This window comes from Rhagoletis zephyria, unplaced genomic scaffold, assembly GCF_001687245.7.
Source record: "Rhagoletis zephyria isolate East Lansing unplaced genomic scaffold, Rhagoletis_zephyria_1.1 Rzeph_scaffold_00241, whole genome shotgun sequence".
Taxonomy (NCBI): domain Eukaryota; kingdom Metazoa; phylum Arthropoda; class Insecta; order Diptera; family Tephritidae; genus Rhagoletis; species Rhagoletis zephyria.
The window spans coordinates 347146-360828 of NW_016157325.1; the positions used below are offsets into that span (position 1 = coordinate 347146).

General features: G+C 36.7%; 1 long non-coding RNA gene across 1 annotated transcript; it reads right to left on the bottom strand.

Moving 5' to 3' along the window:
* Positions 1–12727: 12727 nt before the first annotated feature.
* Positions 12728–13373, bottom strand: LOC108358358 (uncharacterized). The gene is made up of 3 exons (XR_001846756.1): positions 13299–13373; positions 12924–13240; positions 12728–12858 (listed from the first exon to the last, which is right to left on the bottom strand). It is a non-coding gene; the product is annotated as an uncharacterized LOC108358358 (long non-coding RNA).
* Positions 13374–13683: the final 310 nt, after the last annotated feature.

Sequence of the window (13683 nt, forward strand, 5' to 3'; positions counted from 1 at the left end):
GGTGCACAGTGTTGTGAAAATGCAGCGTTTTTGCTGCATTTAAAATGCAACATGTGGCACTTTCGAATAAATGTTTTTTGAAGAGCGTTCATGCTATCACATTTAATAAATGAACATTTACGCGGGTTCGAATGTTTTTGGAAAACAGTCGCGTTCCGGTCATTAATTCAGGTCCGTGTCTATCACGATCTATTCGTACAGAAAAGAAAACATGCTAAGAAATGTACTCAAAAGGCAACAGGAATTTAATATAAAAACTTGAACTGTGTTAACCATGGCCGAAAATTTGTTATCAATTAAAATTGGCTAAATTTCACGGTATTACAAAATAAAAAAATTGCACGAACTTTTAAAGTGACCTAGTACAGGTCGTAGATCTAGCCGAGTAATTCACAGAACTTTTTTCAGACTTTATCTTGCACCCTCAAATTCTGAACTTATTCTTAAGAAACCATTTTCGCGTGAGTGTTGTAAGTAGACCAGTAGACCATACCACTGACACAATAGACCACACCACAGACACAACCGCACCACCACCCACAAGCCGCTGCCAACAACTCCTGGTTCCTCCGACAATCTGCTCGGTGTTCCAGGCCAGGATATTCCGTGACGTGATATCATTCAAGTGCAACAAGGCTTCTAGGCTGGTGTCACTTTAGGGCATGTTCAGGACTGGGCACCACGTGAGATTTGAGAAGGAACTAAGACGGTCCGTGCTGTAATGCTCGATCGCAAGTCCCCATTGCTACGCCGTTCACTACCACCTCAGGACAGCATCACGCACAGCAAATGGCAGGCAGGCAACACAGCTCACTAGCACCACACATTCCAATAAATCTCCCTAGGCAGACGAAGACTTTACAATTCAACTGCAAGGTCTACAGAGTAAGATCGAGGAGATAACAGTCTTTATGAGTCGGCATGGAATATTAATAGCTTCGGTCCAAGAGGTCATCGTCCAACCCGACGAATCGTGGCTATAGAGTCGAAATCTCTCTCTTGATGGCCGCCCCTGGTCGGACTCGGAGCTACGCGCAAGCTACTTTGGCCGAACTTTCACCCTGCATCCTCCGGAGGACAACGCCAAACGTCGAGTGACCAGAAGGCTGCGTCCTTTGCTTTCACCGGTGTGAGGTTCAGGCAGCCATCGGAAAGGCGAATGCCTCCAAAGCTATAAGAATATGCATGCTGGTGTTAAAAAATATCCTGGTCCTCAACCTATCCGTGACCACTATCGTCATTCCAGACATCTGGAAAATGGGGAGGTGGTCCCACTGCTCAAACCAAGGAGACCGGCCAGTAAGTGAGCGTCTTATCGTCCCATAACTCTCCTTTCCCCGGTAGCCAAGATACTAGAGGCCTTAATACTCCTGAACTACACGAATCACCTGACCCCATCGAGGCATCAGCATGGGTTCCGTAAGGTGTACAGCACAACAACAGCCCTTAACGCCATAAAAACTAAAATAACACGTGGCCTAAACCGAAACCTCCCCTTTGAGAGAACAGTCCTATTAGCGTTGCATCTGTCAAAGGCGTTTAACAGTGTCAGTCACTCCATGGTACTAAAAGACATTGAGGCATCCTCTCGCACAGAGACCCAAATGGTGGTCAGCGAATTATCTGAGTGGTCGACATTCAAAGTGGTCGACATTAAAGTCATTCGTAACAACCAAGAATGATACACCGAAATTGCGCATATGGAAACTGTGCATTTAGACATTATTTCGGTTTTAACCGAAACTCTGCATGTATGCTTTATTTCGGTATTTTCTAATATGCAATATTTCGGTTTTCAACCGAAACTGTGCTTGTATGCATTACTAAGTTTTTCACGTATCGATGGTCCTGTACATTAAAGACACAACTCAAAATTTAAAAACTAAAAACCCTTACTACTGTTAAGTGGCTCATGTCTCTACTTCTTATCGAATCTATGTATGTAACGTGTGATTTTTTTGAGGTTAGGATTTTCATGCATTAGTATTTGACAGATCACGTGGGATTTCAGACATGGTGTCAAAGAGAAAGATGCTCAGTATGCTTTGACATTTCATCATGAATAGACTTACTAACGAGCAACGCTTGCAAATCATTGAATTTTATTACCAAAATCAGTGTTCGGTTCGAAATGTGTTTCGCAAACCCAATTGCTGCGAACGGCGACGAATCGACATTTCACGGTCTTCAGCAACACTCTCAGAAACAGACGCAATATTCTCTTCTGTACGCACTGTACGCATTCGTGTGGTTGGTTTAATGTCCAATAAAGTAAACTGAGTGCGAAACTTGGTCACAATCGCATTAATTGTTTGCTCACTTGGTCGATTATGTAGACCATAAATCGGACGTAAAGCGAACCGAACACTGATTTTGGTAATAAAATTCAATGATTTGCAAGCGTTGCTCGTTAGTAAGTCTATTCATGATGAAATGTCAAAGCATACTGAGCATCTTTCTCTTTGACACCATGTCTGAAATCCCACGTGATCTGTCAAATACTAATGCATGAAAATCCTAACCTCAAAAAAATCACCCGTTATAATCTTTAGTCCTTATTTAAGCAGTCTTTACTGCTTACTTGAGTAAGGGTTGGAAATGGATTGGACAAGAATTATATACAAGAGCCACTTAACAGTAGTAACAGTTTTTATTTTTTTAATTTTGAATTGCGTCGTTGTTGCAGAGGACCATCGATATGCTTTATTTCGGTTTTCAACCGAAATTGTGCATGCACGCATTACTTCGGCTTTTGTTATATGCATTATTTCGGTTTTCAAACGAAAGAGTGCATATGGATAATTTTTTTTTTTTTTTCTAATATGAATTATGTACTTCTACTTAGTAAGGGCCGAAGGCCGCCTACGCAGAAAGAAGTTTGTTGTCATGTATGCACTGTTTCGGGTTTTGTCATATGCATTATTTCGGTTTTGGACCCGAAACTGTGCATTACTTCGTTTTTCTTATCTGGGCAATTCTCAATTAGTTCGAAATTTCGCATGACTCGACAGTTTTACTCGGACACATAATTTTCGCTGGTTTATTAACAAACATCAATTTACATATGTTGTGTAGATAATGTAAATGCAAAAAATGGACCACGGTACATATTTTCTATCCAAATATGCATATAATTCAGAAATAACATTGGGAAATTTTCACAAAAAAAAGTGTGGCTCTCCTATTATTTTTATTACAAGCTTTTATTTAACTTCACTTGTATGTATGTATGTATCTTTGTATGTCCTTTAATTTTGCAATCACTATTAAAAATGTTTTCGATGCAAATTTATCATGTGATATCACGCCCCTGAAGTGATTTCTTTGTGGTCACTCTTCTTCTTATTTGCCGCTGCAACCGCCTAAGCGATTTTAGCGGGTTCAACAAAGCACGCCAGTCGTTTCTCTTCTCTGCCAACTGACGCCAATTGGAAACGCCAGATGAAGCCAAGCGATCGGAGCCGCTAAATTTTAATTCTCTGCACTATGCCCATGTGGTTGTAAAGATCATACAACTCATCGTTCCATCGTCTGCGGTACTCACCATCGCCAATACGTAAAAGCCCGTAAATCTTCCGAAAAATCTTTCTCTCAAAACTCCTAGAGCCGCCTCATTGGATGTTGCCATTGTCTATGCTTCTGCGCCATACACTAAGTTGGATTTCGATGCTGACATTATTATCGGCGTTAATGTTGGTGCCCAGGTAAAGGAAATTCTCTACATTATCGAAATTATAACTTTCAACAGTGTCGTAAGCGCCAAAGCGCGAATGTGCTGCCTGTATGTTTGATGGGTGCCCTGAAATTGTGCATATGGAAACTGTGCTTACGAAATAATGCATATGAAAAACCCGAAGTAATGCATACATGCACAGTTTCGGTTGAAAACCGCAATAATGCATATTAGAAAAACCGAAATTATGCATATGCATACTTTCGTTTTAAAACGGAAATAATGCATATGAAAAACCCGAAGTAATGCATACATGCACAGTTTCGGTTGAAAACCGCAATAATGCATATTAGAAAAACCGAAATTATGCATATGCATACTTTCGTTTTAAAACGGAAATAATGCATATGAAAAACCCGAAGTAATGCATACATGCACAGTTTCGGTTGAAAACCGCAATAATGCATATTAGAAAAACCGAAATTATGCATATGCATACTTTCGTTTTAAAACGGAAATAATGCATATGAAAAACCCGAAGTAATGCATACATGCACAGTTTCGGTTGAAAACCGCAATAATGCATATTAGAAAAACCGAAATTATGCATATGCATACTTTCGTTTTAAAACGGAAATAATGCATATGAAAAACCCGAAGTAATGCATACATGCACAGTTTCGGTTGAAAACCGCAATAATGCATATTAGAAAAACCGAAATTATGCATATGCATACTTTCGTTTTAAAACGGAAATAATGCATATGAAAAACCCGAAGTAATGCATACATGCACAGTTTCGGTTGAAAACCGCAATAATGCATATTAGAAAAACCGAAATTATGCATATGCATACTTTCGTTTTAAAACGGAAATAATGCATATGAAAAACCCGAAGTAATGCATACATGCACAGTTTCGGTTGAAAACCGCAATAATGCATATTAGAAAAACCGAAATTATGCATATGCATACTTTCGTTTTAAAACGGAAATAATGCATATGAAAAACCCGAAGTAATGCATACATGCACAGTTTCGGTTGAAAACCGCAATAATGCATATTAGAAAAACCGAAATTATGCATATGCATACTTTCGTTTTAAAACGGAAATAATGCATATGAAAAACCCGAAGTAATGCATACATGCACAGTTTCGGTTGAAAACCGCAATAATGCATATTAGAAAAACCGAAATTATGCATATGCATACTTTCGTTTTAAAACGGAAATAATGCATATGAAAAACCCGAAGTAATGCATACATGCACAGTTTCGGTTGAAAACCGCAATAATGCATATTAGAAAAACCGAAATTATGCATATGCATACTTTCGTTTTAAAACGGAAATAATGCATATGAAAAACCCGAAGTAATGCATACATGCACAGTTTCGGTTGAAAACCGCAATAATGCATATTAGAAAAACCGAAATTATGCATATGCATACTTTCGTTTTAAAACGGAAATAATGCATATGAAAAACCCGAAGTAATGCATACATGCACAGTTTCGGTTGAAAACCGCAATAATGCATATTAGAAAAACCGAAATTATGCATATGCATACTTTCGTTTTAAAACGGAAATAATGCATATGAAAAACCCGAAGTAATGCATACATGCACAGTTTCGGTTGAAAACCGCAATAATGCATATTAGAAAAACCGAAATTATGCATATGCATACTTTCGTTTTAAAACGGAAATAATGCATATGAAAAACCCGAAGTAATGCATACATGCACAGTTTCGGTTGAAAACCGCAATAATGCATATTAGAAAAACCGAAATTATGCATATGCATACTTTCGTTTTAAAACGGAAATAATGCATATGAAAAACCCGAAGTAATGCATACATGCACAGTTTCGGTTGAAACCGAAATAATGTCTAAACGCACAGTTTCCATATGCGCAATTTCGGTGCCCCGTTTGATGACAGGAGATACTTCGTATTGTCCTCTTTGACCACCAGAACCAATCACATTGCTTCCTTATCCAATTTGAAAAAGGGAAAACAGACTTCGCGGATTTGTTACCAATGATGGCGATGTTATCGGCATATGCCAGCAATTGCATGCCCTTGTAGTAAAGTTTTCTAGAGCGGTTCAGTTATGCAGCTCTTATTATCTACTCCAACATCAGATTAAAGAAATTACACGAGAGCCAGTCGCCTTGTTTGAAACGCCGTTTGGTAGCAAGCGGCTCAAGGAGGTCTTCCCCAAATCTTACGGAGCTGGTGGTATTGCTGAACATCATTTTACACAGCCGTATCAGTTTCACGAGGATGTCAAATTCAGACTTCGCGGCGTATAGGCAACTCATTTTAGTGCTTTCGGAAGCGGCTTTCAAGTTCATCCTTTTCTCGCAGATCTTTTCTATAATTTGGCGTATAGAAATACCTGGTCTATGGTAAATTTTCCAGGTCTAAATTCGCACTGACAATGCCCAATCAGTTCGTTGACGGTGGGCTTTAGCCTTTCACATAATAAACTAGATAAGACCTTGTAACCTATGCTCAGAAGGCTGATCGCGCTGTAGTTGAAGCGAATGGCGGGGTCGCTTTTCTTGTAGATTAGGCGGAGCACACTTAAACTCCAGTCGTCGGGCAAACGTTCATATGCCCATATTCTGCATAAAAGTTGATGCATGCACCTTACCAACTTCTCGCCACCATATATGAATAGCTCAGCTGGCAGATTATCAGCTCCAGCAGCTTTGCTGTTTTTCAGTCGCGTAATTGCTATTCGTACCTCGTCATATTCAGGTGGAGGGACATCGCCTCCATCATCATCGACTGGGAGTTCAGGTTTGTCTTCCCACTACTTTTTGTGCTGCTAAAGTTCAATAGTGCAGCAGTGGAGCAGTGTTTCCTCTATAATTGAAATACGTTCTGGGCATCGGTATCTAGGTCCCCATGGTTTGTCTTGTAAATAGGAGGTCTTAAAGCCTTCCGTAAGTCGTGTAACGCTCTTGTAAAATTTTCTGGCATTTTTCCTATCGGCTCGCCTTTCAAGCTCCTCGCATTCATATATTTTGGCCTTTCTCTTCTTATTGCGGCAAACACATCTCTATTGCCTCTTCAGCTCCCGCATACATATCTCGCGATGCGACCGATCACAGTTTTGCCCTGCACCCTTCATTTTTTATCTGCAGCTTCTTGACATTCATCATCGTATTAGTTGTTCTTTCGAGTTCACTGAAATCCGCCTATTTCGGGGTTTCGACGAAACTCCACAGACATAAATTCCACCGCACCGTGACGTAAGTTCCATGGAAGTATGAGCCGCTCACTGCACACATTGAGGAATTCCACTTCTTAAAAAATCTTACATTTTAGTTTCAAAGCTAGAAGTCCGGCGCAAAATCAAGTATTTTCGCTTAAAGCTTTTTGAAACATGATCAATGTATCGAAATCCAAGACGATCTATATGAGATTATTGTGTTTATTATTCTTTCACGAGATCACATAATGAATATATAGTAGTCCAAGCGATGAATTTCAATTGTTTTATTTAGTTTTGTGCTTTATTTTTAGAAAATGTTGAATGAACTGTCGGTTTTAAAAATGCGCTCTACTTCGGCTTTAGAAAGCTAATGCTCCGTTGGGTAAACGTTTTCCCATTAAGGGAATTTTTTCCGTTTTCTTTCGCTTCTAGCCTCAGAAGAGGATGCTATTTCTATCCAAATTTTGTGAGTTATGAATGATATTTATCAGCCACCGGTCAAGGAAAAAAGCGCTTCGGCGGGATTCCAAAATCGATAAGGCCTCCAAGCTAGTGGCTTTAGAAAAGGTAATCGTGAAAAGTTCATAAGAAAACGATGATGAAGAGGCATCGAAATTGGGGGCGAGTTGGATGATGACTTGATCGAGTTTTCTAAGGAAAATGCGAACTCAAACACTTCTGATGAGCCTAAACTGTATAATAAATCCGTGCGGAATTCTATTTATTCCCTGTGGTCATGTAATATTATGCGAATTCTGTCACAATCCTTCTAATGTGAAAATTGCCGTAAATGTCATGACATAACTTCCATGGAAGTTATGTTTGATCTTCGTGGAAATTTAGTTAGAAACAACTTCCCGGGCCCATGGAAGTTATGTCCGTCGAAGTTATGTCAGTTACATTCTATTTCTTCGGCGGCGGTACTTAATGAGCGGAAAATGTGGTTCCACTGTTCGCGTATGTCGGTTTGTTGAAGATTTCACTTGAGAGCAGGTGTGAGGGTTGAGCTTTTCACAATTTCACGTTTATTAAGAAAATTTGTTGCTTGAAAAATTTGTGTGTAACTTTTTTTTTAAACAAATTCAAATTTGAAAAAAAAATTCATATGGGTTAAGAATTCATTTCAGTTTGACATTATAGCCTGTTTCTTATGAGAGCAATGTCAAAATCAATCACACTTTGTTGAATACATTTTGGATATTCTATTCCTTTGTGTTGTATTTTGATTTCATTCTTTTTTTTATACACATACGCAAATTGAGATCGGAACATTACCCGATATTGGAGAATGAAAATTGAAGTAATGCTCCTGCCGGTATGATGGAACATTTTCAAAACTTGAATTTGTCTCTACAAGGAGAGAATAAAAATGTTTTTGGTTTGTCGCAAATTATTTCTTCTGTGCCAACTGACGGCAATTGCAAACGCCAAGTGAAGCCAAGTCTCTCTCCACCTGGTTTTTCCAACGCATAGGAGCCCTTCCTCTTCCTGTGTTATCAGCATCGTGGCCCGCGTTAAATACTTTCTGAGCAGGAGCGTTTCTGTCCATTCGAAAGACATGGCAAAGCCAGCGGAGCCGCTGAATTTTAATTCGCTGCACTATGTCTATATCTTGGTAAAGCTCATCGCCATCGCCAACGCGTAAAGATCCGTACATTTTTCGCAGAATCTTTCTCTAGAAAAATCCAAGAACCGCTTCATCAGATGTTTTCATTGTCCATGCCTCCGCGCTATACACCAGCACAGGCATGATGATCGACTTTTATAAAGTGTGATCTTTTTACAACGGGAAAGGACTTTACTTCTCGATTGCCTACTGAGTCCAAGGTAGCACTTATTGGCAAAAGTGACTCTCCGTTGGATTTCAAGGCTGACATTATTATTGGTGTTAATGCTGGTTGCAAAATAAACGAAGTCGTCTACTTTTTCACACTTGGAACTGTCAACAGTGACGTGTGTGCCAAGACGCGTATGCTCTGACTGTATGTGTGATGACAGAAGATACTTCGTTTTGTCCTCGTTCACCACCAGACCCATTCGCTTTGCTTCTCTATCTAATCCCGAGAACGATAACAGATGTAGCCCTTGTTTTTACCGATAATTTCGATGTCGTCGGCATACGTAGTTTAAGTTTTGAAGCTAAACTACGTCTTTTTATTCATGATATAAAAAAAGAATATTTCATAGTTTTCCATGACTAGAAAAAATTTTGCACATGATTTAAAAGCAGATTTGGAAAAAATATTTACGAATTTGAAACTATTTAAGTGTACGTTTGCATACTTCATAAACCCTTATTATGTAACATAATTGAGTTGGTGTTTTTGGTATTAAAAGAAGATAAGGCACTGGAACGGCAACATAAAGCTTTGCCAATGCTTGAATTGTCGGCAACAAGTTCCAGATTTAAAATATCCGCTGTTGAAAACAGCTGCGTCCCCTATATTTTAAATTTTTGGTACAACGTATAACTGTGAGCCTTTGTACTCTACAATGAAATTCTTAAGGTCAAAATACCGTCCACAATTATTTGCATTCGCGTACCTAATATTTATTGAAGTTTTAAAAAACGATCAGCTTTTTGTGTTCGTGTACGCAAAAAACTTGCAAAGTAGGGGAAATTGAGAGACCAAAATGATATTTCATTTTAATGGAAAGTTGCGGAAAAAAATTTTACCAACAGCAATTTGCCAACAAGAAAACTGCTGATCAAAAACAGCTGGTTGGGATTTACGCAAACTCCTAAATTGAATTTGATGGTTTGGAAGTTAAAATAGTAAAGTGCGACTAATTAAACTTGTAAGAAATAAGTAATTATTCGTTTAGTCAGTGAACTGTGTCAGGATAAGACTACGGGATTTGTTTTATTACGTTTTCAATTTTACACTTTTGAATGTAAACAAAATTTCTATCAGCTGTTCGACTAACTTGCAAAATTTCTGTTCGAGTACTATTTTGGATATTTTTGGCTTGTAAGAGAACAGATGACATTTCGTCGGAATTTTGCTGTTGGACATTTTTTACTGGATATTTTAAACGAACGTACCAACATTTAACAGAACTGTTACGAACGGCTTTAACGTAAAACCAGATTTTGAAAATTTGGCCAAAGGGATCTTTTGAATTTTCTTTAATATCATATCTTACGTACATTAGAATAATAATAAAATTAATGTGTTTCATTTCTAATAATAATTTTATTTAAAAATAAAATTTTTGTTTTTGTTATTTATTTTGTGGCTCTTTGTAGCATTTAGAATTTACATGTGGCTCTTTTCGGCATCGGCATTGCCCACCCCTGCTCTATCCAATGCCTTTCACGTAGAACTTTTGGTATTATGACATTTAGTATTTAAGTGTTTTGTATGATTTTTATATGTTCAAAGAATAAATATTATTTCAAGGCTCTTCACGTAAACTTTTGTGGATGTGGATACTTCTGATCTCAGAGTTTTGAGAAAATTGAAGTATTCTTAAAGGGATGAGCATTTTCAAACTCTCACTATTTTAGATTTTAACACAAAAATTGGTTTTATAAGTGCCTTTGGATAGAAATCTGGCCATAGTCATATTTTTCATGCATTAAAAAAAAAAAAAACAGAGTTAGAAAAGCAAAAAATTTTAATTTATTTAATAAAATTACGTACCAAAAAAAAACTTCCGAAAGAGGTACACAAACTCCTGAAATTATTACTCAATTGACATTTACAGCCTTATTATGTATCACGAACGATAGGCAACACGTCTGCAGAGGAATGCTTCAAAAATTAGTCCAACGTAACTGATGAAAAGTTAGACGAAAACGACCGATAGAGTAATAAAATCGCAATCAGAGACGTTGTCGTACATAATAAGGCAGTTAATTTCATAAAATATTTCAGTTTCGTTCGGCATTTCTCATGGAACGCTTTTTGAGGGAACTTTAAGGTCATATATGTAATACTCCTATATTGGCAGTAAGAGCTAGTACCGTCCGAAAACACTACAGTACAGATATATAAATAAACACGTACGAAAGAAAAGGAACACATACGTTTATAAATAAATATGTACATATGTAATTATTGATCATATTCGAGTCTTTTTTGAGTCCTCTCCGCGATTAAAATAATCATAATTGCGCTCATATTCTGATCATAAAAGACTCTTTTGTCGGTAGAAAATGGTACCCTGGCCGCGACTCTTCTTCACGAGTCTTTTACTACCCACTTTTCTGACCATTTCTGACACTTTTTCGAGTCGTATTTACAATCATTTCTGAGTCTGGTGCGAATAACTTTTCAGGCGTATTTCTAAATACTTTCGAGTCTTCCTCGAGTAATTAATAAGCTCTATTTCTAATCGTTTTCGTCTTTTGCTAGTCATTTTTCAGTTGCATTTCTAGTCTTTTGAGAGTCATTTTTGAGTCGTATTTGTAAGATTTTGTGAGCCTTTTTCGAGTCATTTTTCAGTTGTAATTCAAATCACTTGCGAGTCTTTTCCCAGTCATTTTTCATTCGTATTTCTAAACATTTTCGAGTCTTTTTCAAGTCCTTTTCAGTCTATTTTCAAATCGTTTGTGCTGAAAAAAATTAAACATTAAATTAATTTATAATTAGCAAATCAGCATACATATTTTATTGAGTTCAAAAACGCGATAATGAAATAACAAAATAATTTTTTTAAGAAATCCATTATTAGAGTTCAAAGTCCATTATTAGAGTTGAAAATATTGTGGAAAGGTATTGACACAGAGAACTTTTCACCATGTATGCAAGGTTTTTTATTCTAATTTCTTTTCGCAAACTTTTTATAAAAACATAGCTCATATTACAACACAAATGTAAAAATAAACTTTCAAAACTTTGTGCAAAACTCAGGAAAATTCAACAAATTTGAAACTTTTTAAATAGATTTTGTAGCCCATTAAATTAATAGTATACTAAAATGCAAGTTTCAAGTTGCTTATAAATCGCGTTGGTGTGGCATTTTTTTCGCAGAGTGTCTTCCATACAAAGTATGTTCACCATTTTTTATACCGAAGACACGTCAGAAAAAAATTGGTAAAAATCAACGCGATTTTTTAGCAACTTGAAACTTGCATTTAAGTATACTAAAATTTAATGGGCTACAAAACCTATTTAAAAAGTTTCAAATTTATTGAATTTTCCTGAGTTTTGCACAAAGTTTTGAAAGTTTTTTTTTACATTTGTGTTGTAGTTATATATGAACTATGAATTTTTTTTGTATGGAAGAAACTGCGTGAAAAAAATGGCAAAAATCACCGGGCTTTTTTGGAAATTTCAAACTTACTTTTTTTTACCTACTAAAATTGAATGGGTTAAATAATTGCATACTTAGAATCTTTCTAGAGATATTAACTAAATTTTTAAAAGTTGAAAATATGTATGCAATTTTATTGGCTTTTTCTGAGTTTTGCGCAAAATTTAGAGATTTTGTTTTCCTACTTTTTGTTGTGGCATGAACTATATTTTTATAAAAATTTAGTGGAAAAACTTAAATTAAAAAATGTAGATGTATTGTGCAACGATTTCCCGTCATCCCTTGCCAATTTTTGTTTGGAGACAACCGGTTTCGGCGTTATGTCATCTACAGTGTCTTCTTCTAGATATAACACTGAAGATGCATAACGCCAAAACCGGTTTGACTCCAAACCAAAATTGACTAGGGATGACGGAAAATCATTAAACAATACATCATATTCCTACCCTGTCGAAAAAAAACAACCAAAACTAAAATTTTCCACACATTGTGAAAAATTCCCTGTGCCGATAATTTTGTGCTACACTGTGCCTACTTTTAACAGTTGTTATTAGAAAGCACTTTTCGGCGCTTGGCTTAGTGCTGGTCCCCTTCCAGCTGTAAGCAGAAGCCAATTCGTCACAAAATACTTTTCGGACGGCGGTTCTTAGAAATTTTGCGGGTCCGTCACCACCTGTTTTTGCTATGAATTCTTTCTGAAATTTTTTATAAAAATACTTGTATAACCAAATTCATATAAGAAGTTAAATAAAAAACATACAAATTGCTTAAGAGTGCCTTCATTGTGTTGTATCTAGCCATCCAATTTTTCTAAATCAGCAATAACGGCCAAAGGAAGTTTTTGTAAATCTTCAAATTCATCGATTGATGTGATGTCATTGTGGTGCCTTCTGTTTTCTAGCTTAACAGCTATGACCTCCTCTGTTAGTTTGGTAAATGCTCGCTTATTTCCATCCTTCAATTCTTTAATTTCTTCTTTTAAGCTCGAAATTTCAGACTTAAAAGATTTAATCTCGCCATGTAAATCTAGTACAAGAGTTTGAAGGCTGTTGGTTTCAGAAGCGTAAACATTTTGCACTGAAAAACAAATCGTTTTGTTTACATGGAAAAATAATGGGTTCCAGTTTTAACTTACAAGTTGTTAAATTATTGGATGGGGTGTATTGAAAATCTCCAGAAGAGATGAAATTATTCTGCGACATTGCTAAGTTGGGGTGTGAAAACATAACTGTTGTCAAAAGAATCTCGTAAACATATTACTTTTTTATTTATTTGATTTGTAGAAAATTCAATTTTATTATCAAAAGCGATGTCAGCCGCCGAATACATATCAAAATTACTTGATTCGATTGGTTGCAAAAAGGGAGCCGTCAGATTTGTTACTTCTATTCCGATTAAAACAGGACCACTATGACATTTTTTTATTTCTATTATCTTAACAATTTTATCCTGAACCAGGCAAAAGTTGTCAAGGCCGCGTAGAGAAAAGAAGAAATCATTCGTATTTAGACTTAAAATTT